Source organism: Rhinolophus sinicus, chromosome 18 (assembly GCF_057876585.1).
Source record: "Rhinolophus sinicus isolate RSI-liver-muscle chromosome 18, RSI-T2T, whole genome shotgun sequence".
Lineage (NCBI taxonomy): Eukaryota > Metazoa > Chordata > Mammalia > Chiroptera > Rhinolophidae > Rhinolophus > Rhinolophus sinicus.
The window spans coordinates 96,052,645-96,075,446 of NC_142518.1; the positions used below are offsets into that span (position 1 = coordinate 96,052,645).

The 22,802-nt window shown below is 38.4% G+C and overlaps 1 protein-coding gene across 1 annotated transcript in view; it reads left to right on the plus strand.

Annotated features, from left to right (window-relative positions):
- CCDC160 (coiled-coil domain containing 160) overlaps positions 1–22,802 on the plus strand; it is a 96,463-nt gene that overhangs the window by 60,924 nt on the left and 12,737 nt on the right. The window lies entirely within an intron of this gene.

A 22,802-nucleotide genomic window follows, 5' to 3' on the forward strand; every position in this document is an offset into this window, starting at 1 on the left:
TAGTAGATTCTGAACAAATGTGTACTGAATAAACAAATGATGTGCTTTTCTTGTTTATTTTTCATGAGGGGTACAGAATTATAAATACTTTATAAGATCTGACAATTAAGTTCATGAACTCATCCTAGAAAAAGTGCTACATACCTCATTGTTGAATATCACTATGGTCACCTTCAAAGTACTCTACTTGGGAAGCTATGCACCCATGCCAGCGTCCAGTCCACCATTCAAGGAAATTTTGGAACATTTTTTCTGGAATAGCCATCAGAGCTGTTGTCGTATTACCCTTCATGTCCTGAATGTCATCAAAATGTCTTCCTTTCAATATTTCCTTTATCTTCTGTTAAAGAAAGAAGTCATTGGGGGCCAGATCAGGTGCATAAGGTGGGTGTTCCAATACAGAGATTGGTTGACTGGCTAAAAACTCCCTCACAGACAGTGCCCTGTGAGCTGATGCATTGTTGTGATGCAAGAGCCATGAATTGTAAGTTAAAAGTTCAGGTTGTCTAACTTTTTCACTCAGCCTTTTCAGCATTTCCAAATAGTAAACTTGGTTAACTGTTTGTCCAGTTGGTACAAATTCATAATGAATAATCCCTATGTTATCAAAAAAGGTTAGTAATGTCATTTTGACTCTTGTTTTGGATTGATGGAACTTTTCTCATTGTGGAGAATTGGCTGACTTCCATTATGCACTTTGACACTTTGATTCAGGGTCGTATTGGTACACCCATGTTTCATCACCAGTGATAACACGGCCCAAAACTTCATCTTGCCTCTCCAAAAGGTCTTGACAAACTTCCACTCTTCTTTGCTTTCATTCATTGGTGAGCTCCTTTGGGACCATTTTTGCACACACCTTTCTCATGCCAAGATTTTCAGTTAAGATTTTCCTGTTTCTCTATCGATGTTTACTTGGTCTGCTGTGCTTCTCACAGTCAGCCGACGATTTTGATGCACAATTTGATGAACTTTTGCAATGTTTTCATCAGTTCTGCTCATTACTGGCCACCTGACTTCTCTTCTTTAGTGACACATTCTCTCCCCTCAGAAAAACATTTAATCCATTTGTACACTGCCGTTTTCTTCATGGCATTATCCCCATGTACTCGGACTAACATGTCCCTGATTTCACTTCCACTCTTGCCAAGTTTAACAAGAAATTCAATGTTCATTTGTTGCTCTAATTCAAGCTCAGACATTCTTGCAACAGCACACAGAAACACACGACAACAATAATGAATACCACTTAGCAAGACACCGCCACACGTCGACACGAACACAGTTGTGAGACACTGATATACCAAGGTTATGAAACCTTACCGAGCTGTGTGTACAGTGCTGCCAACGTAAGCACATGGTGGCAAGTTCTTAAACTTAATTGTCAGACCTCGTAAATTGTGATTCAACTACTAAGAAATTAGGTCCACCATCATTTAAATGAGAAGTCGAATGCCAGGAAGCAGATAGACATTTGCATGATGGGATCTTTTATGAACATGGATTATCTTTTTTCTCAACCAAGAGCATGGTACTTAGGAGTCCAGAAAAAAGACAGGCAAGACTGAGGGTTAGGCCATAAGAGAAGGGGTCTTCCTGGGCTCACTCTCTTCTTCCTCCAAGTGATTGACCTCCCTTAACTCTAATTGCTGAATGAAGTCTTCATACTGGCATGGAGTGTAGTTTCTTAAAGAACCCTCAAAGATTGGGTTTGTTGAGGCTAAGCTCACACTTATCACACTCTGTTGCCCCTTGTGAATACAAAGAAAGAATATAGCATACATCTGATAGACTGATAATTAGAAGGAACAGCTTCTTCATAGGGGATGAAATGATCAGAAGTTGAAGAGTCTTAGCAACTGTAGCAGTCAATAAATCAAGGCAGGATCTGTGTTAAGCTTTTGGAAGTCGCTTTGATTGCTTGCTTGCAGATGATAGTACTCAGCCCACTGTGGTCCTCACCCTAACTATTTTGTCTTGCCCTGTTTCCTAGACCATTTGTCCGCCCTATTTTTCTTTCCTTCTTTGTGAATGTATTGAACGGTCTGTAAACTCCAACCTGAATATCACCCACACTTGGGCAACAGTGCCTGCTCCTGGTAATTACTCAGGGAACTATTGGACTAACAAAACAGTCTTTGTGGCAAGTTCAGATTCCTTTCTTGCTGCAGTCTTCCTGCTATTTAAATTTCTCTCCTGAATTTAGAACCTTACATGGATTTTTATTGCTTACTCCACAGTATGATTTGGCCCCAGACCCCCACCACTACCAAGCTTGGGTGTAACTTATCCTTATCTTTCAGGTCTAGCCCACTTCTAGGCCCACTTCCCTTCAAGCCTTTTTGTGTGTGTCTTGTTTCTGCCAAAAGTGGTTTCTAAGCATTGGGGTCACATCATTTCCATGCTGGCTGCCATACAACTATCAACATAGGAATTATTCAAGAAAAGAAGGGATTAAGGGATTGTAGACACATTCCCCACACCTTTCCTCCCCTGCCTCTATAGGACAGCTATCCCCATACTTCCAACTAGTGAAACCACTGCACCTAACAGTAATAATAAAAATAATAATGGCTACCATTTATTGAATGAGCACTAGGGGCTAGGCACATGGCATACAGCCCTATGAGGTAAGTATTATTAGTACCATTTTAATGTTGAAGGATATGACGCTCAAGAGGATACAATACTTGTGCAAGATCACACAGTTAGCTTGTAGTAGAGTGTGGATTCAAATTTAAGTCTGTCTGTTTCCAGGGCCTGTGTTCCTTTAACCATAGCACACTGCCTCATTTGTGTTAGAGAATCATGGGCTTTTGGTGCTATAATCAGAAAGAGGTGAACTAGGTAGGGGTAAAGGATGTAATTTGATCTTTAGAATAAACATTGTATTTACTTTTATTATCCCTTTTGTGACTATGATCAACTCTCCACTCCAACTATAAAGACAGGAAATATGTCCTGCCTAAAAACTATATCTGTGTTGTATATCTGGGGAAATGTATTTTTATACTAATCTAAATTGCAGAAAATACCAAAGCATGGTTTTCCTTCTCTCCCTATTCTGTCTTTTTTTTTTTTTTTTTAAACAGGACTTTATTAGGGAACAGTGTGTACTTTGGAGACTTTTTCCAAGTCAAGTTGTTGTCCTTTCAATCTTAGTTGTGGAGGGCGCATCTCAGCTCCAGGTCCAGTTGCCATTGTTAGTTGCAGGGGGCGCAGCCCACCATCCCTTGTGGGAGTCGAACCAGCAACCTTGTGGTTGAGAGCCCGCGCTCCAACCAACTGAGCCACCCATCCGCCCTCCCTAATTTGTCTTTAATTCCACCTATCTTTATTAGAATTTTCAAAGACAACTTTTTTGCAAATTTTCTTTTGAAGTAAAACCTAAGTATTATATAACGTGCACAAATCTTATATGCACAGCTCAGTGAAATTTCCACAAAGTGAACATACCCATGTAATCACCACTGAAATCAAAATAAAGAACATGACCAACATCCCAGAAGCCTGCCTCATGCCTCCTTCCAGTTACTAACTGACTTTCAATAATCATGATTCTGAATTCTATTATTATTGATTAGTTTTGCCTGTTTTTATTATTAATGGAGTCATAAAGTATACTCCTTTTTATGGGCCTTCTTTGTTTCAGCATTATATCTGTGAAACAAATCCACATTGTTGCTTGTAGCGTAACTTAAAATATATACATATATGTATATATATAATTATTTTGTATAAATATGCCACAATAATTCATGCTACAGTTGATGGACATTTGGGTGATTTCCAGTTTGGAGCTGTTCTGAATAATGCTGCTGTGAATATTCCTGTAGTTGTCGTTTGGTGGACTTATGTCTTTACTTCTCTTGGGTATATATTTAGGACTGGTATTGCTAGATCATGTGTTCAGCTTGGTGGATACTGCCAAACAGTTTTCCAAAGTGGTTATACCAATTTTTACGACAATGAGCAGAGTATAAGAGTTACTCCTCATACTTGCCAACACTTGCTATTATCAGGCTTTTAAATTTTAGATTTTCTGATAAATTTGCTATATTGTCACATTGTGTTTTCAGTTTGAGAATGAATATCTTAAGCACCTTTGAGTGTTGTAATTGACTATCTGTGGATCATATTTTTGAACTATCTGTTCAAGTCTTTTATTCATTAAAAAATGAACTGTTTTTCTTTATCTCGTTGATATGTAGGAATTCTTTGTATAGTCACACTACGAGTCTTTTGTGAGATAAATGTATTTCAAATGTTGTCTCTCTATGGCTTGTCTTTCCATTTTTTCAATGGTGTCTTTTGGCATACAGAAATTTTTAAAAATTTTAATGCAGACCAATTTATTAATCTTTATCTTTTGGTCATTGCTTTTTGTTTCCTGTTTTAAAAAATATTTGCCTATGCCAAGTTAATGAAGATAGTTTTCTATTTTACCTTCTAGAAGTTTTATCATTTTACCTGTTACAGTTAGTTCTGCAATTGATCTGGGATGCATGTTTGTGTGAAGTAAGGGTCCAAATTTATATTTTTCCATATGGATTCCCAATAAGGTACTATTTATTGAAAAGATCATTATTTCCCCTACTCAGTTAAAATAGCACATTTGTAAAAAATCAGGTGGCTGAATATTTATAGGTCTGTTTCTGAATTCTCTAGTTCTTCCATCAGTCTATTTGGCTATCCTTATGTAAATACCTGCATTAACCATGTTTTTTATTTTCTATATTTTGATGCTTTCACGTCTGGGGCCTTGCTGACACTAGAGTGACAGCCAGTCTCAGGTTAGCTAATTCCTAGAAATAGTACACAACTCACCTGGGAGTTGGCTGACTGGATATACTGTGTTTCTGGTCAAGCAGAGCATTTACAGGGACATGAAAGTTATGAGTTTTCATTTGCTGATGTGGCACCCCAGGCAGGAGTGGCTTCATCTTGGGCTTAGAAAGTTATTTCAACAACAGGCAAAAGAAAAAAAAATACATTATCATATCAACTGATTCAGGAAAAGCATTTGAAAAAATTCTAAATTCATTCATTGTCTTAGCTCAGGCTGCTACATCAAAATACCATAAACTTTAACAACAGAAATTTATTTCTCATAGTTCAGGCTACGAAGTCCAAGATCAAGGTGTTCACTGATTAGGTTCCTGGCGAGGAACTTTTTCCTGGCTTGCAGATGGCTGCCTTTTCTCTGTATCCTCACATGGTGGAGAGAGAGAGATCTCGTGTCTCTTCCTCTTTCATAAAGGCATTAATCCCATCATGAGGTCCCCACTCTCATCACTTAATCTAACTGTAATTACCTCCCAAGGACCCACTTCCAAATACCATCACATTAGGGATTAGGGCCTCAACATATGAATTTTGGAGGGACACAAACATTCAGTCCATAACATTCATGGTAAAAACTCTCACCCAACTAAGAATACAGGGAAACTTTCTCAACTCGATAAAGCTTATCTTGAAAAATCTTATGGCTAACATCATACTTAATGGTGAAGTACAGGTTTTCCCCAAGAGCAAGGCAAGGATGTCTACTCTCACCACTCTTAATCGTAGTACTGGAAGTCCTAGACAGTAAAGAAAGACAAGAAAAAGAAAAGACATACAGGTTAGAAAGGAGGAAATAAAACTGTTCCTATTTTCAGATGTCATATTTTCTAAGTATGAAGTACCATGGAATCTACCAGAAATCACTGAGAAATAATAAGAGAATTCAACAAAGTCAAAGGTCACTAGGCACACTATAAAATAACAAATATTAATTGTATTTTTATGTACTAGCAATGAACAAATGGAAACCAAAATTAATGGCACAATACCATTTACAATCATCAAATAAAATTGAATAATCAGGTATGATTCTAACAAAACATATATAAGATCTGTGTCTGAAAACTGCAAATAAGCATATGCAAAAATGATTAACATTATTTGCCATTAGAGAAATGCAAATTGAAACCACAATGAGATATTATAATACACCCATCAGAATGACTAAAATGATAAATACTGATGATAGAAAATGCTGGAGAAATTGGATCTCTCATATATTGCTAGTGTGAATTTAAAATGGTACAGACATTCTAGAAAATAGTTTGTCAATTTCATATCAAATTAAACAACATTTACCATACAACCTAGCAATTGTACTCCTGGCATTTATCCCAGAGAAATGAGAATTTATATTCGTACAAAAACCTGTGTGGCAATGTGTATAGAGGCTTTATTCACAATTTCTAAAAACTGGAAAGAACCCAGAAGACTTTCAATGGGTGAGTGGTTAAACTAACTGTAGTAGATTCACAGCATGGAATACTACCCAGAAACGTAAAGGAAAAGAGCTTTTCATATACACAACTTGGATGAATATCAAAGACATTATGTTGCGTGAAAAAAAATCCCATTTTAAAAGTTTGTATACTGTATGATTCAATGTATTTAACATTTTCAAAATGACAAAAATATAAAGACAGAGAACAGATTAGTGCAGTGTTTCCAAACCTTTTTTTTTTCCCCATTATTGGATCCCCTAAGAAGACATTTTAAACATTTTGTTTAGTTACCCCCCAAGAATTAAATACTAAGGAATAAAACTTTATCAGGTAGGGTTGAATTTTGGAAGGCCACATCATTGTAATACTTAAGATACTTACTCAGGGAGGAGGGAACAAGTTGGAAGGGATAGGAGAGGAAGTCATACTTCTCTGAGGACACATTTTTGTAGAGTTTTGAATTCTGAAATCCTGCCAATGTTCTCTACATTTTCAAATATAAAATTGAATCCATGGGATGGGGAGAGAAACCTATAACTGAATGCAAATAGAATCAGATGAACACAACTGCATTTCAAATGAGTAACATAAACACATTGAAGATAACTAATCCGAGTCACTTTTGAACACAGCACTTGGTCTATATATCCTCAGATTAGGGATAAAAAGAGATGCATACAGATTTTCAACCCTTTTGAATAGGTTTATTTTATAAAGAAGTATAAGTGCAGCAATTCTGAAACTATTTTATGTGTACTAAAGTAAATGAGTTAATGTTGGAACCAGGCTTCTTAACTGGAAGAAGGGAGATAACATTATAAAATGGGTGAAAGCAAGAAGTACCTTGTAGAGTTGGATTAGAACTGGAGTATCAGTATGCACTCACAATTTTTCCAAAATTAAGTAAAAAACTGGCATCTGGACTAGAAAGTATTAAATACATATGTATAGAGATATATACTCTATACATGCATTATATACATACATGGATAGATTCTATTTAACTAGAATTATTCTTTATATGGGGAGAGAGAGAACACTACTGATTAGAAAATGATCTCTAATAAGTTGTTTTCACAATAACTAGCTATTTAACTAACTGCCCCTGCTTTTATTCTTTTCTTTCTTTAACCTTTTGAAGATCTCATTTTATTTTTGAAATCTTGTATGGTTCCATAACTTTTATTTTAGAAGAAGTGTAGCATATTGGTTAAAGAATAGGTTTATTTTTAATTTTAATAATTTTTAAATTTTCAATTACAGTTGACATACAATATTATAGTTTCAGATGTACAACATACTGATTAGACACTTACATATCTCACAAAGTGATCTTCCCAATAAATATAGTACCCATCTGACACCACATATTATAATATTATTGACTGTAATCCCTATACTGTACTTTACATCCTCGTGACCATTTTGTAACTACCATTTTGTACTTCTTAATCCCTCATCTTTTTTACCACCACCCCATAAAAAAACCCTCCCACCTGGCAACCCTCAAATTGTTCTCTGTATCTATGAGTCTGTTTTTGTTTTTGTCTTTCAGATTCCACATATGAGTGAGATCATATGGAATTTGTCTTTTGCTGTCTGACTTACTTCACTCAGCATAATACCCTCTAGGTCCATCCATATTTTTGCAGATGGCAAGATTTCATTCTTTTTTATGGCTGAGTAATATTCCATTGTATATGTGTTCAACCTCCTCTTTATCTATTCATCCATTCAGGGATACCAAGGCTGCCTCCATATTTTGCCTATTGTAAATAATGCTGCAAAGAACATATGGATGCACATGTCCCTTCGAAGTAGTGTTTCAGGCTTCTTTGTCTCTTGTTATAGCCTGGTTGTTGTTTTTTTGTTTGTTTTTTTGTTTTTTTTTTATTTATTTATTTATTTTTTATTAGTTTCAGGTGCACAAGACAAAGCAAAACTTAGACGTTTATCATTTATATCCCTCACACTGTGTGAACCCCCCTCCCCCCATCCACTATCCCTCTGTACGTTCCCAAAACCTCTCACCTTCCCCTTATCCCCACCCCCCCACCCCTGGTTTTAAAGTCCATCTTGTCTGGTATAAGAATTGCTACTCCAGCTTCTTTGTTTCATTTCCATTTTTATGAAATATGTTTTTCCATCACTTTACTTACAGTCTGTGTGTGTCTTTCAATTTGAAGTGAGTCTCTGTATAAGGGTCTTGTTTTCTTATCCATTCAGCCAGCCACCCTATGTCTTTTGATTGGAGCATTTAATCCATTCATGTTGAAAGTAATTATTGATAGGTATGTAGTTATTGCCATTTTATTATTTTTTATCATTTTTTTTCCTTCTTCTTAAAAATTCCCTTCAACATTTCTTGTATTACTGGTTTGGTGGTGATGAACTCCTTTAGCTTTTTCTTGTCTTGGAAATTCTTTATCTGTCTTCCAATTCTAAACGATATTTTTGCTGGATAGAGTAATCTTGGCTGTTGGTCCTTACTTTTCATCACTTTGAATATTTCATGTGAATCCCTTCTGGCCTGCAAAGTTTCTGTTGAGAAATCAGCTGACAGTCTTATGGGAGCTCCCTTATAGGTAACTAGCTGCTTTTCTCTTGCTGCTTTTGAGGTTCTCTCTTTGTATTTCAGCTTTGGCATTTTAATTATGATGTGTCTTGGTGTGGGCCTCATTGGGTTCATCTTTTTGGGGACTTTCTGTGGTACCTGGTTTTATATGTCTATTTCCTTTGCCAGGTTAGGGAAGTTTTCTGTCATTATTTCTTCAAATAGGTTTTCAATTTCTTGCTCTTTCTCTTCTCCTTTTGTTCCCCTATAATGCAAATGTTGGTATTCTTCATGGTGTCCCAGAAGCCCCTACACTATCCTCATTTTTTTGGATTCTTCTTTCTTACTGCTGTTCTGATTGGGTGTTTTCTGATACCTTATCTTCCAAATTTCTGGTTTAAACCTCTGCTTCATCTAATCTACTATTGGTTTCCTGTAATGTATTCTTCATTTCTGACTAATTCTTTTTCATGTTTCTATCTCCATATTTATGCTTCATATCTCTTTGTTGAAGTTCTCACTGAGATCACTAAGCATCCTTATAACCAGTGTTTTAAACTCTGCCTCTGCTAGATTGCTTGTCTCCATTTTGTTTAGTTCTCTTTTTTTGGATCTTTGTTTTGTTCTTCCATTTAGGACATGTTTCTTTGTCTCCCCATTTTGAATGCCTCCCTGTGTTTGTTTGTGTATTAGGTAGAGCTGCTTTGTCTCCCTGTCTTAGTAGAGTGGCTTTATGTAGTAGGGGTCCTGTGGGGTCAAGTGGAGCAGTCTCGCTGGTCATTTGACCCAGGTGCTCTAGGTGTGTCTCTTTTATGGTTTTTGTGTACCCTCCTGTTGTAGTTGAGCCTTGTTTTCTGTTTGCATATCAATGGAGGTATTGACCCTCAAGCTGATTGGTTGTGAGGACTAGTGATGAGTACAGTGGAGGAGCTATTGTGCAGAGGCTGACCTACAGAGCAGGATTCACTTTAGCAGGGCTCTGGGGCCTGCCCAATCTGTCCTTTGGGTGTGTTGTCTATGGCAGCAATCCGGTGGTGCTCCAACTCAAGCCAAACCTGGTCGCTGGGTGTGCTGTCCTTGGGGCCCCCTGGGAGCGCCTTTGCCATAGGCCAAGTTCGGCTGCAGCCTGTGCCCTGTCTGGGGCAATGTGACACGAGCCACAAAGTGATCCACAGATATCTTCCACCCATGCTGGGTTTGGAGGGGCCGGGGAGGGACAGAGCTGATAACTGACACTGGCTGCTGCTAGTGCCAGACTTGGGGCTGCGTAGCAAGAGGTATGGGGCGTGCTGAGACAAGATGCTCCTTGTTTGGGGGTTGTAAACCTTTGAGAGATTTTAGAAAAGTCTGAAGCATGAACCAAGACAGGTCATTTGCATGGAAAAGCCACTCGAAGTGGCTTTGGTGGGTCCACAATTTGGATGGGGTCTCAGAGAACCACCAGGTGGAGCAAACGGTGTTGGATAAATTGATAGAGACTCAGATATGGTGCCTGCAGGCTGGGTGACAGGAGGTCTTAACAAAGGAACAATGGCCTCTGCCAGCAACTCTTTCTGGGAGAAAGCTGCCCGTCCAGCCCGACAATTTAGTTTCTTCTCGTATGTCCCTGGCACCTTTCAAGCTGCTGCCCCAGTGCTAGAGCTCAGAGCAAGTCAGTGCACGGGCCCTTTAAGAAGAATGCTTTGGTCTTTGGTAGACCTTTGTCTCACTCAGTCACAATCTCTGCTGGTTTTCACAGCCAGAAGTTGTGGGTACTTCTCTCCTTAGCACTTTAATCCAGGGCTGGGGAGCCTGGTGTGAGGCTGGGAACCCTTGCTCCTCAGGGGGTACCTCTGCAGCCAAGATATTTCTCCTGATTTTTAACTGCCACATGTGGGTATGGGACCAGCCCATTTAGTGTCTCTGCCCCTCCTATAGGTCTCAACACGTTCTCCTCTGTATATCCTTAGTTGTAGGACTTCTGTTCAGCCAGACTTCAGGTTGATTCTCAATAATGGTTGTTCTGTAGTTTAGTTGTAATTTTTATGTGGTCATGGAAGGAGGCAAGCACAGTGTTTTCCTACACCACCATTAGCTTTTCCACTTATTAGCTGTGTGGTCTCAATCTAATTATTTAACCTCTCTGAACCTTGGATACCTGGTCTATAAAATTATAATAATAGTTAGTCAGAGGGATACATATTTACAGACCTCACAGAGGATTCCATGAGGAAATGTATATAGAATGTGCAGCATACTGCAGATGCTCAATATCTAGTTGATATGGTTGTTTCATACAATTATTATTGAGTGACATGGTCACATATTCATGCTGTATTGCTTCCTCCACAAGTAAGAAAATAAATTTGACTTAGTGTCTGATTCACGTCCCTGGATCACACAATCACATAACTTTTCTGTTTTCGTGTTACATATTCATACACATTTGGGGAAGTCATAAATAAAATGTGAAAATATTTTAATTGACTTTTTTATAAAGATTTTATTGGGGAAGGGGAATAGGACTTTTATTGGGGAACAGTGTGTACTTCCAGGACTTTTTTCCAAGTCAAGTTGTTGTCCTTTCAGTCTTAGTTGTGGAGGGTGCAGCTCAGCTCCAGGTCCAGTTGCCATTGCTAGTTGCAGGGGGAGCAGCCCACCATCCCTTGCGGGAGTCGAGAAGTTGAACCGGCAACCTTGTGGCTGAGAGCCCACTGGCCCATGTGGGAATCGAACTGTCAGCCTTCAGAGTTAGGAGCACGGGGCTCCAACTGCCTGAGCCACTGGGCCGGCCCCGTAAAAATATTTTAAAATTGTAACATTTGCTATAACTCTTTCCATTGGAGAGGAATTCAACATAAGACATTTGTGTGTGTGTGTGTGTGTGTGTGTGTGTGTGTGTGTGTTTGTGTGTGTGTGTGTGTGTGTTGGACTTTTAATCAGAATGGTTTAGTTACCAATGGAGTGATAGTTTGTCACTGCCAAGCTGAACGTCTCCTTAAGGAGATTAAAGGATGACAGTTCTGGGGCAGTAAATGGCCCAGTGTCAGCCATCTTGTGTTTGAGTCCTGGAACTAACTGCCTTTTCTCATTGTAATACCTTGGGAAAATCACTTAAATATCACTTTCTTCATCTGTAAGAAATGGATAATATTGTCTATTCATAGGACTGTTATGAGGATCAAATGAGAAGGGATGTGAGCACACTGTTGTAAACAGTGAGGTGCTACACAAGTATATCAGATGGTATTACATATTTTGTGGCACAAACCTCAAAGAAAACAGGGGAAAATGATTCTAGTGTACTTTGACTTGGTTTCATAAGCTATGATTTTATTACCCACTGACTGCCAATAGTATTCTCAGTAGATATTTTAAAGTAGATTATAGGAACTATCAATTTGGTTCATGAACTGTAGAGTGCTCTTGCCACCTACTGTGGTATGTGTCCTTTGTTTAACCTCTCCCTGAGCAGCCGTTTGAAAATGAATTATCTATATAGATATATAGATAAACATACATTCCAGTTGGTCCCTTCTTTATCCAAATACTCAAAAATATTTTCCTTTAATAATCCTTGCAAGAATTAAGCATTGTATCAATCACAAGTTATTTTTAAGGAATCTACCTTCTCTTTGAGGGGAAACTTGATAGTATATTAAGTGTGATATGCATAACATTTCTTATTCAAATCCTTACCTTTACATTAGGTATATCTTTATTTTGCACCTGGGGAAAACTGAGGCTCTGAGAATTATTTATGTGACTTAACCAAGGCCACACAGTAGTAAATGTCAGAGCCAGAATTCATCACAATATTGTCTAGTTCTAATGTCCACCTTTATTTCTCCACACTCTTTTGCCTACTTCCACTCCTGTAGAAAATCTCTTTTCTGTAATTCCTCAGTCAGAGAAGAAAGAAGCACAATAAGAGCTATAGAGTTATTCCTTAAGTGTATCATCCATCATCCATCTAATTGCTTCATCGGCCCTAAGTGCCAGGTATATAATTTAGTCTTTCTCCTCCTTCTTTTCTGAATAGAAATTTCTGAAGAATTTTTGGGTTTTCAGCATTTATTGAAAATCTCACATCATTTGGAGCTCCTTCTTGTCACAATTCATAATTAGCTATGACACCTCTTGTGTGTTTTTCCTTGCATGTGTCCTTGCATTCCTGTTTTCATTCATTCATTCAATCAATAAACATTAACTGAGTACCATATGGGTTCAACACTGAGAAGATGGTGGTAAACATTATGGACACAGTTCTTGTCTTCATGGAGTTTATAGTCTAATGAGAAAGACAGTTGAGAAGGCATTTATATTGCAATGTGAAAAGGGCTATTATACAGATAAAGAACTGAGGTCTGTGAAATCTCAGAGGAGAGAAACCTAACCTTAACCCTATTAAGGATGCACAGTGGGGCAAGCAAAGGGAGAGAAGGCAGGGCCACGGAAATCTTCTAGAAATGACATACAAATTAAAATTTAAAGGATGAGTGGTAGGTCTGGAGAAAATGGCAAGGAAACGGATTCACTGCAGAGGGACCAGCATGTTCAAAGGCAAAAAAGGAAAAGAGTGTTGGATTATTTCAGGAAATATGAATAATGTGGTATGGCTGGACCAGCAGGACCAGTATGAAATCAGAGGACTATCTATTTTGGAGGTGAAAAATGTAATCTGTATCACAGTTATGAGGGACTTTGTAAACCATGTTAACGTGACTGGACTTTATCCTGAAGGCTAAAGGAAATGAGTACTTGATTGATTTTAAAAAGGGGAATAGCATGATGACATAAATATTTATTTTATAATCAATCTAGAAGCAGGGTGGAGGATAAATTGGGTTGGAGGATGAAGAATGGAAGTGTGAAGACCAGTGAAGAGGATACTACTTGAGGTGGGAGGTTAAGAACTTAAGAGAAAAACCTCTCAAAACCAAAGCAGAGTTTTGTAGAGTCTCCTGGTTCTCAAGAGGCAAAGATCAGCATTAAGGACGCTCCAGGGGGAGGGCCTGGATAAACGTCGCAGGCCCCAGAGGGCTATGTTCTAGCAACAAGGAAGAAACAAAGCAGCCTAAGCATTACCAAACTGCAAACCAACTTAATCAGCTCAGCCTCTGGTTGGTTAAAATGATTGGTCACCCATTCTATCTGCCTAGCAGAGAAAAGGAAGAACACATTCTAAAGGAAAAGAACATCAGCCAGAATCAGTGTCCCTACAGTTTTTTTATGTACAATGTCCAGCATTTAACTAAAAATTACTAGGTGTGCCATGAAAAAAAAAAAGACTGTAGCAACAGACCCAAATAAGATGCATAAATTTGAGTTAACAGACAAGGACCTTAAAATAATATAGATTAACGTGTTGGATAAAATAGATAAGATGGAGAATTTCACCAGAGACTTGGAATCTATAATAAAGAGTGGGGCAATGATGTCACCAAGATGGTGAAGTAGGAGACCCCAGGCTCCATCCTTCCACAAAGATAAAAAATGGGACAGCTATCTACAATCAAAAACAGTTCTGGCAGAGCTCAGGAGTCCACTTAGAAACTTCAGCAACAGAGTGGAACAAAAAAACCCTAAGAATAATCACACAAAAAGGGAAGAGAAGTTTCATTGTGCCCTCATTATCCCGTCCTCCAGGCTGACACTGCTCAGTGCCAAGAGGGAACTCACTATCTAGAAAGAGTTTCCCTCACCAAGAAAGGGACAGCAGATTAAATGACCAGCTTCCCTAGCCTTTCGGGGCACTACATGAAGGACCCACTTTGGTTTCACCCCACCCAGAGACCAGCAAAGCTGAGATGTATACAGATGGCTGGAAACAAGAAAGCCAGGCAGGGGCTATCAGTATCAACCACACAGCAGGAACAATAGAGGTTCCCTGTGACCTGTTCTGCAGAGAACCCCAGTAGCTTTCGTCACTGAAAACTAATGGCCAATACAGCCACCAATGGCCCCCTGCAGATTTCATGGGTTTTGCCCACAGGATTTTGTGTTTGCAGATGCCAGCTACCTAAGTCCCTCTGTACTCCACTACCACCAGAGCCCCAGATCCCAGCAGGCACCCCGATCTCTGCTGCATGTGAATGCAGGAGACTCCAACCTAGACCCCTGAAGCTTATCTTTACCATGGTACTCAAGCTTAGCCCCTCTAGTTGTGCACCTGCACGCCACTTGCCTTACTTCCAACACTGCCCTTCATGGCCATGCAGCCACCTGTGGTGAGATCCTGCAACGCTGGTGCAGCCACTATGGAAAACAGTATGGAGGTTCCTCAAAAAATTAAATATAGAACTACCATATGATCCAGCAGTCCCACTTCTGGGTATCGGCAAGTAATGAAATAAGTACCTCTAAAAATATTTGCACTCCCATGTTCATTGCAGCATTATTCACTTAAGTGTCCATTGATGGATGACTGGATAAAGAAACTGTAATATACATACACAATATTTATTATTCAGGAATATTTATTATTCAGTCATAAAAAATGAAGGAAATCCTGCCATTTGCAACAACATGGATGGACCTTGCGGGCATTATGCTAAGTAAAATAAGTTAGACAGAGAAAGACAAATACTGTGGATTTCACTTGTATGTGGAATCTAAAAACATCAAAGTTATAGAAACAGAGCAGATTGATGGTTACCAGGTGATGGTTGGGGGGAGAAATGGGAGATGTGGTGAAAGCATGCGAACTTTCAGTTACAAGATGAATAAGTTCAAAGGATCTAATGTACCATATGGTAACTATAGTTAACAATACTGTATTGTGTACTTGGAAGTTGCTAGGACAGTATATCTTAAATGTTATTACCATAACTACCACAATAACAAATGATAATTATGTAAGATGATGAATGAGTTAACCTTATTATGATAAACATTTTGCATATGTTTATATGTATCAAATCATATATATGTATCAAATCATCACATTGTATACCTTAAACCTACATGATATTATATGGCAATTATATCTCAATAAAGTCAGGAAAAAAATCAAATGGAAATTCTTGAACTGAAAACTAGTATCTGAAATTAAAAGAATTTAACAATAAAATGGACTTGACAGAAGACAAGATCAGTGAATTAATAGACAGTTAAATACATAGCACCTAAACCTAGTAGTTGTACAGAGAGAAAGAATTTTAAAAATAGAGAAAAGAACAAGCAGACATGTGGGATATATTGAAAATGTCTAATATATGCGTATATGTAATTTAAGTCCCAGAAGGAGAGGAGAGAGAATAGATGGGGCAGAAATAATATTTGAAGAGAATATGAATGAGCATTTTCCAAAACCGAGTAAAGATGTTAACACACAGCTCCAAGAAATTCTATGAACAGACTAACTACACACACACACACACACACACACACACACACACACACACACACACAGGCATGTCATAATAAAATTACTGAAGATCAAAGACCAAAGTTTTAAAAACTACCAGAGGAAATAGACAAATTACCTTCAAAAAAGCAAAGTAAGTCTTAAAAAATACCTCCTCACCCCAAACCCAAACATTTTGAAATCTACTCTCCTAAAATCAAGGATACATTTGAGTATACCATTGGTTCTTTTTGTTACAATTTCAATTTACTATCAACCCAATCATTTTCTCTCAGTATTATTGACACTTCTGTATTATCAGCAGGTTCTCCAGAATGAGGTTCATATTCAGTGGAAGGCAGTATTGTATGGTGGAAATAGCAGGATTCTGACTCTAACAAGCTGTGTGACCTTGGGCAAGTTGATTAACCTCTTTAAACCTCAGTGATGTTTCTCATCAGTAAAATGTAGACAGTATCCATCTTGTGGGGTTAGTGTGGCAATTACATGAGAAACGCTTTTAGCACAGTACCCATTATGATATAAGAGTTCTATGAAACTCAGCCAGTATCTTCTTTTAACATGGAAGTTTCAGCAGAGGAAGTAAAGAGTTTACCAAATGTTTCACTTTTAGCAGAAGGGGAAGCAACTGCAACCATCTGATGATAAAGAGTGTGATGGTCATAACGATGAAGAATCACTACCATTTATTGGAGCGCTTACTATGTGCAAGTTTACCTTTATTTACCCCTAATAGAAAACCTATGAAACCAGTACTATGATTGTTCACAGTTTGCAGTTGGGAAAGCTAAGGTTTAAGGAGGTTAAGCAACATACTTGAAGTGGAAATGGCAGATCCCAGATCCAAAATAATATGTCCCTGACTTTGAAGTTGTGCTCAGGATGTTAGGTGACCCCCATCACTTGTCTATGTGAGGTCAGCCGTGGCTCTTGGCAAGCCTGTTCACACGATCCATGTGGAAGTTCTCCGTTACACCTCACAGTGATACTGCTTCCATGCCTCCCTCTATTTGCCTGGCCCAATTTCCTCTGTGGTTTCTTCATTCCCTGCTCTTTGTACTTGCACACAACTGGATGCCTCTGAAATCTCGAAATATATTTCCCTATGAGTTTGGTTTTTGAATGTGGTCACCTTTCTACTGTGTTGAACTTCCCTTTCCCACTTTTCACCAGTCTCAATGACGTCTTGGTCCAATCCCACAAGTTTCCAGTCCCCTTCAATCAGTAACACAGTTTCATTTTGGTAATTAAGATTCAGTTATGCTGATTTCTCAGCTTCAGCTTTTGATTTCATTCAAAGCTCTCTTTTCTTAGGGCAGGAAAGAGTTCCCAACTTGGGTCTAGAGCAGAGTAGGTGGACTCCCTCTCTCTTGCTCTCTCCTCCCTCTTCTCTGCAGTGAGATCTTTATTGTTGGGAAAGGAAGGAAGAAGAGGAATGCAGACTGTCATTTTGTCTGTCTTTGGTGAGGTTCCTCTCTCCTATTTAAGGGTCATCATTACATCACAGTGAATCATAATGATCCCCCAAATGGGGTATATCTACCCAGGGGAGGTACAAGATACTCCATTGAGTACTGTAAGAAAATACAAAAACTTCTATCTATAGTGTTTTTAACCTAAAGAAAAATTTAAAAGTCAACTTCACTAATGTTTAATATGCAAATTGACATCTGTACCTTCCAGATGATAACACACAAGGCCTGAAGGATTCTTCGGTGAGAGGGGGCTTCTCACAATGCAAATGGCTTGCCAGTAGTGCTCTCCCATATTCCCTGAATTTTCAGTTTTGCAATTTACCTGTGGAGTGTTAAATGTATTATGTATTTATGTATAATGTTATCTAATTTTAGCTAAAGAAATTTGAATATAATGGACAAATGGTTTCAGAAGATCTTTGCAAAGAATTCATGGGTTGAAGTGAATGCTAATAATACAAACACAAAGAAAATGGCTCAGCAGATGTTTCTCATTCTTCCAGTATAAGCACTTCTTTATCTCTATTTCAAGGTGAAGAGCGAGAAATTCTAATCAGATATGACAAAAAGCCAAGCAAAAGTTTTTCTAATTATCTAGAAGACTATTAGAAATATGGATTTACATTCACATCTTACATCAAGTTTGCTTTATTACTTAGTCCCATTTTATATTTTTATTGAGTGGATTTACCATTTTGACCATTTTGTAGTGGCATTTTTGTATTTATTATTTTTTTATTTTTAAATTTTTATTCAGTTACAGTTAACATGCAATATTATTTTATTAATTTCAGGAGTACAACATAGTGGTTAGACATGTATATAATTTATGCAGTGATTCCCCTGATTAGTCTAGTATCCACCTGGTACTACACATAGTTGTTGCAACAACCTCAGTGCCTGTCAACAGATGAATGGATAAAGAAGAGGTGGTGCATATATACAATGGAATATTACTTGGCCATAAAAAAGAATGAAATCTTACCATTTGTGACAACATGGATGTACCTAGCGGGTATTATGCTAAATGAAATAAGTCAGACTGAGAAATACAAATACCATATGATCTCACTTATATGCAGAATCTAAAGAACAAGAACAAATGAACAAAACAGAAATAGATTCATAGATAGAGAAAACAAACTGATGGTTGTCGGAGGGAAGGGGTTGGGGAGCTGGGTTAAAAAGGTGAAGGAATTAAGAAATACAAATTGGTAGTTACAAAATAGTCACACAGTCCCATTTTAAATAGTTGAAACATTTTAAATTAAATCATAAGCATCTCTCCTGATCCAATTCTGTCGCTTGCTTCCTTTATTCTTTGATAAATATAAATAGATGGAGGAAAGGAAGGATTACAAGATAATTCCAAACTTTCAATCCTGGGAGACTGGATGAGTTGTGATGTGGAAACTTGAGACTAAAATTGTGGATAATGTTGCTTTCGAACAGTGAAGTCTGAGATCAGACGTAGACATCTAAGAAAAAAAACTCAATAATACAAACATATACACAAAACAGTGCATTTAGAGATATATACTTAAAGAGTTTCATTTTGAAGAACTTGAAAAAATGGATTTGTAAGTTCAAATTTCTATAAATGGAAATATATTGCCACAGTATGACAAAGCAATGTACTATATTACATTTTAAAAATATATATATACGGGTATTAAATGTTGAGTGCATTTATAAATAAAATAACACGCTTTGAAGGAAAAGTGTCAGTTCCAAAGTAGTGGTGCCTGAAAAAGTGTAAACACCATGCTGTTTTAATTATACATTTTGCAAATAAAGCATTACATTAAAAAAGACTGACTTCTCAACAGAAACAGTAGAAGCCAGAACACAATGGCATTATTGGAAAGTGAAATAAAATTACTGGAAAATTAGAAGTCAATAATCAGTGAAAACATCCTTTAAAAATAAAGGTGCTGGGTCATCAAAATGGCGGCGTGAGGTGAGCCTCTGTAAAGCTCCCCTGGAATTTACAATTAATCAAACAACAATAACTCCACAAAGGATATCCTGCACAAAGGACAGGCAGGAAGAGGAGGCCCACTGCTGGGTTCGCCTAGTGGTTCGGTGCTCCAAGCTCGCTGCATCCCGGAGCTGCCACCGTTGTGGGGGAGGGAGGAGCTCAAACTGCTGGGGCTCTGCTGGTGGCCCGCAGGGCTAGGGGGGCAGCATGTGGCATGGCTGAGCCCAGCGCTCACGGCGGAGACCTCGGGCAGAGGACTGGGGGAAGAGGGCTGAAAACGGTGGTTTGGGCCCTCACTGCCGAGCAGAGAGCGGGGGCCTTGGGCACTGAGACTGGCCGCCCCTCCCTACCCTCCCAGGGCTCGCCCCACCCCACCCCCCGCCTGCCCAGTGCTGGAGGCGGAGCAGTGTTGGTGTCGGATCAAGGGAGCAGAGTGTTTGCTGTTCTCAGAACTGTGGACCACGGAAGCAGATTATCGGCCCAGCTGGTTGCGGCAGGGAAGAGGGAGCTGTGGAGGCAGGACTGGCTGTGGTGGTAGTCACCAAGATTGCTCTGGGCCAACTCTCACAACTCACCCCACCCCTGGCCCCACCTATCTGGGCGGATACCTGCAGGAGCAAACAGAACTGCTGAAACATACAGGCTCTGAATCTGGAGCTGGAAGAGCTTTGGAACATCAAAAGCTCTCCGCATACCCACCTGGACACTACGCCCTGTGTCCTAGACGAACTATTAACAGAGGAGAAGCCCGTCTCCCAGGGAATCCCCCCATTGTGTGAGAAGATGGAATAGTGCAGAGAAAACATAGCACTACCGTGTGAGAGAGAAAAAAAGAGGCTGCAGTTGGAGAGAAAATAAAACATTCTACCAACAAGTACTGGAAAACAAAAGAAAGCCCGCTTCCTATCAACTTGTTGCAGAAGCCACTCCTGTAGATGTCTAGGAAGAGAAATAATAAATCAGTAATTGCCCTGAATAACCAAGGCAACAAGACAGCTCAGAAAGAAAGTGAAAAGTCTCCAAAAAAGGAACTGAAAGATCTGGAAATATGTGACTTAAATGACAGAGAATTCAAGATTGCAGTTATGAAGAAGCTCAACGAGATGTAAGAAAACACAGAGGGCACTTTAATGAACTCAGAAACACAATCAAAGTACAACATGAGCATTTTATGAAAGAGATTGAAATTTTAAAAAAGAACCAAATAGAATTTGTGGAGATTAAGAACTAAATAGAAGAAATGAAGAATGAAATGACCAGCTTAGGTAGGAGAGTTGACCGGATGGAGGAAAGAATCAGTGACTTCGAAGCTAGAAACCTGGATATTACACAGATGGAAGGAGAAAGAGACTTGAGACTTAAAAGAAATGAAAGAACTCTACAAGAACTTTCTGACTCCATCAGAAAGAACAATATAAGAATAATGGGCATACCAGAAGGAGAAGAAAGAGAGAAGGGAACAGAGAATGTATTCAAACAAATTGTCGATGACAACGTCCCAAACTTGTGGACAGAACTGGATCCTCGAATCCAAGAAGCAAATAGAACACCTAATTACCTCAATCCCAACAGGCCTTCTCCAAGGAACATTGTATTGAAGCTGTCTAAAATCAATGACAAAGAAAGAATCCTCAAGCCAGCCAGGGAAAAGAAGATGGTAACCTACAAAGGAAATCCCACTAGATTATCATCAGAATTTTCAGCAGAAACTCTACAAGCCAAGAGGGAGTGGAACCAAATATTCAAACTATTGAAAGAGAGAAATTATGAGCTAAGAATAATATATCCAGCAAAGATATCCTTTAGATATGAAGGAGGAATAAAGACCTTTCCAGACATACAGAAGCTGACGGAATTTTCTAATACACGACGTGCACTACAAGAAATACTAAAGGAGGCTATTCGACCACCATCAACAGGGACAATTTGTGGCAACCGAAACATAAAAAGGGGGAGAGTAAAGGCCTGAACCAGGATATGGGAATGGAGAAAGTAAGCGTGCTGAAGAAAATGGAATACTCTAAATATCAAACTTTCTTTTACATAAACTTAAGGGTAACCACTCAAAAAAAAACCCAGAACTGAAATATATACTGTAATAAAAAAGAAACAGAGGGAAACATCATAGAATACCACTACATAGAAATAATAGACAACAACAAAAAGGCAAAGAAACAATGGAGCTACAGCCTTACCAGAAAACTAAAGATAGAATGACAGGAAATCCTCACGTATCAATAATCACCCTAAATGTAAATGGACTGAACTCACCAATAAAAAGGCACAGAGTAGCAGATTGGATCAATAAACTAAACCCAACCATGTGCTGTCTCCAAGAGACACATCTCAGCTACAAGGACAAGCATAGACTCAAAGTGAAAGTGTGGAAATTGACACTCCATGCAAATGGTAGCCAGAGAAAATTAGGTGTGGCCATAATGATATCAGATGAAACAGACTTCAACGTGAAAAAGATAACAAGAGACAAAGATGGACATTTCATAATGGTGAAGAGGACTGTACAAGAAGAAGACATAACAGTCATCAATATTTATGCCCCCAATCAGGGAGCACCGAAATACACCAAGCAACTACTAACAGAACTAAAGGGAGAAATTGACCAAAACACAATTATACTAGGGCACTTAAATGCATCATTGACAACCATGGATAGATCGTCCAAACAGAATATAAATAACGAAATAACAGCCCTGAATGACACATTAGATGAAATGGACATAATTGACATATATAGAACACTTCATCCTAAAATATCAGACTATACATTCTTTTCTAGTGTACATGGAACATTCTCAAGGATAGACCTATATTGGGACATAAAATTAGCCTCAGCAAATTTAAGAAGATTGAAATCATACCAAGCATATTCTCTGAACACAAGGCTTTGAATTGGATATCAACTGCAAAAAGAAAGCAGGAAGAAACACAAATACATGGAGATTAAACAACATACTTTTAAAGAACGAACGGGTCAAAGAAGAAATTAGAGGAGAGATCAAAAGATACATAGAAACAAATGACAATGAAAATACATACTACCAAAATTTTTGGGATGCAGTGAAAGCAGTTTTAAGAGGGAAATTTATATCATTACAGGCCTATCTCAAGAAACAAGAAAAATCCCAAATAGATAACT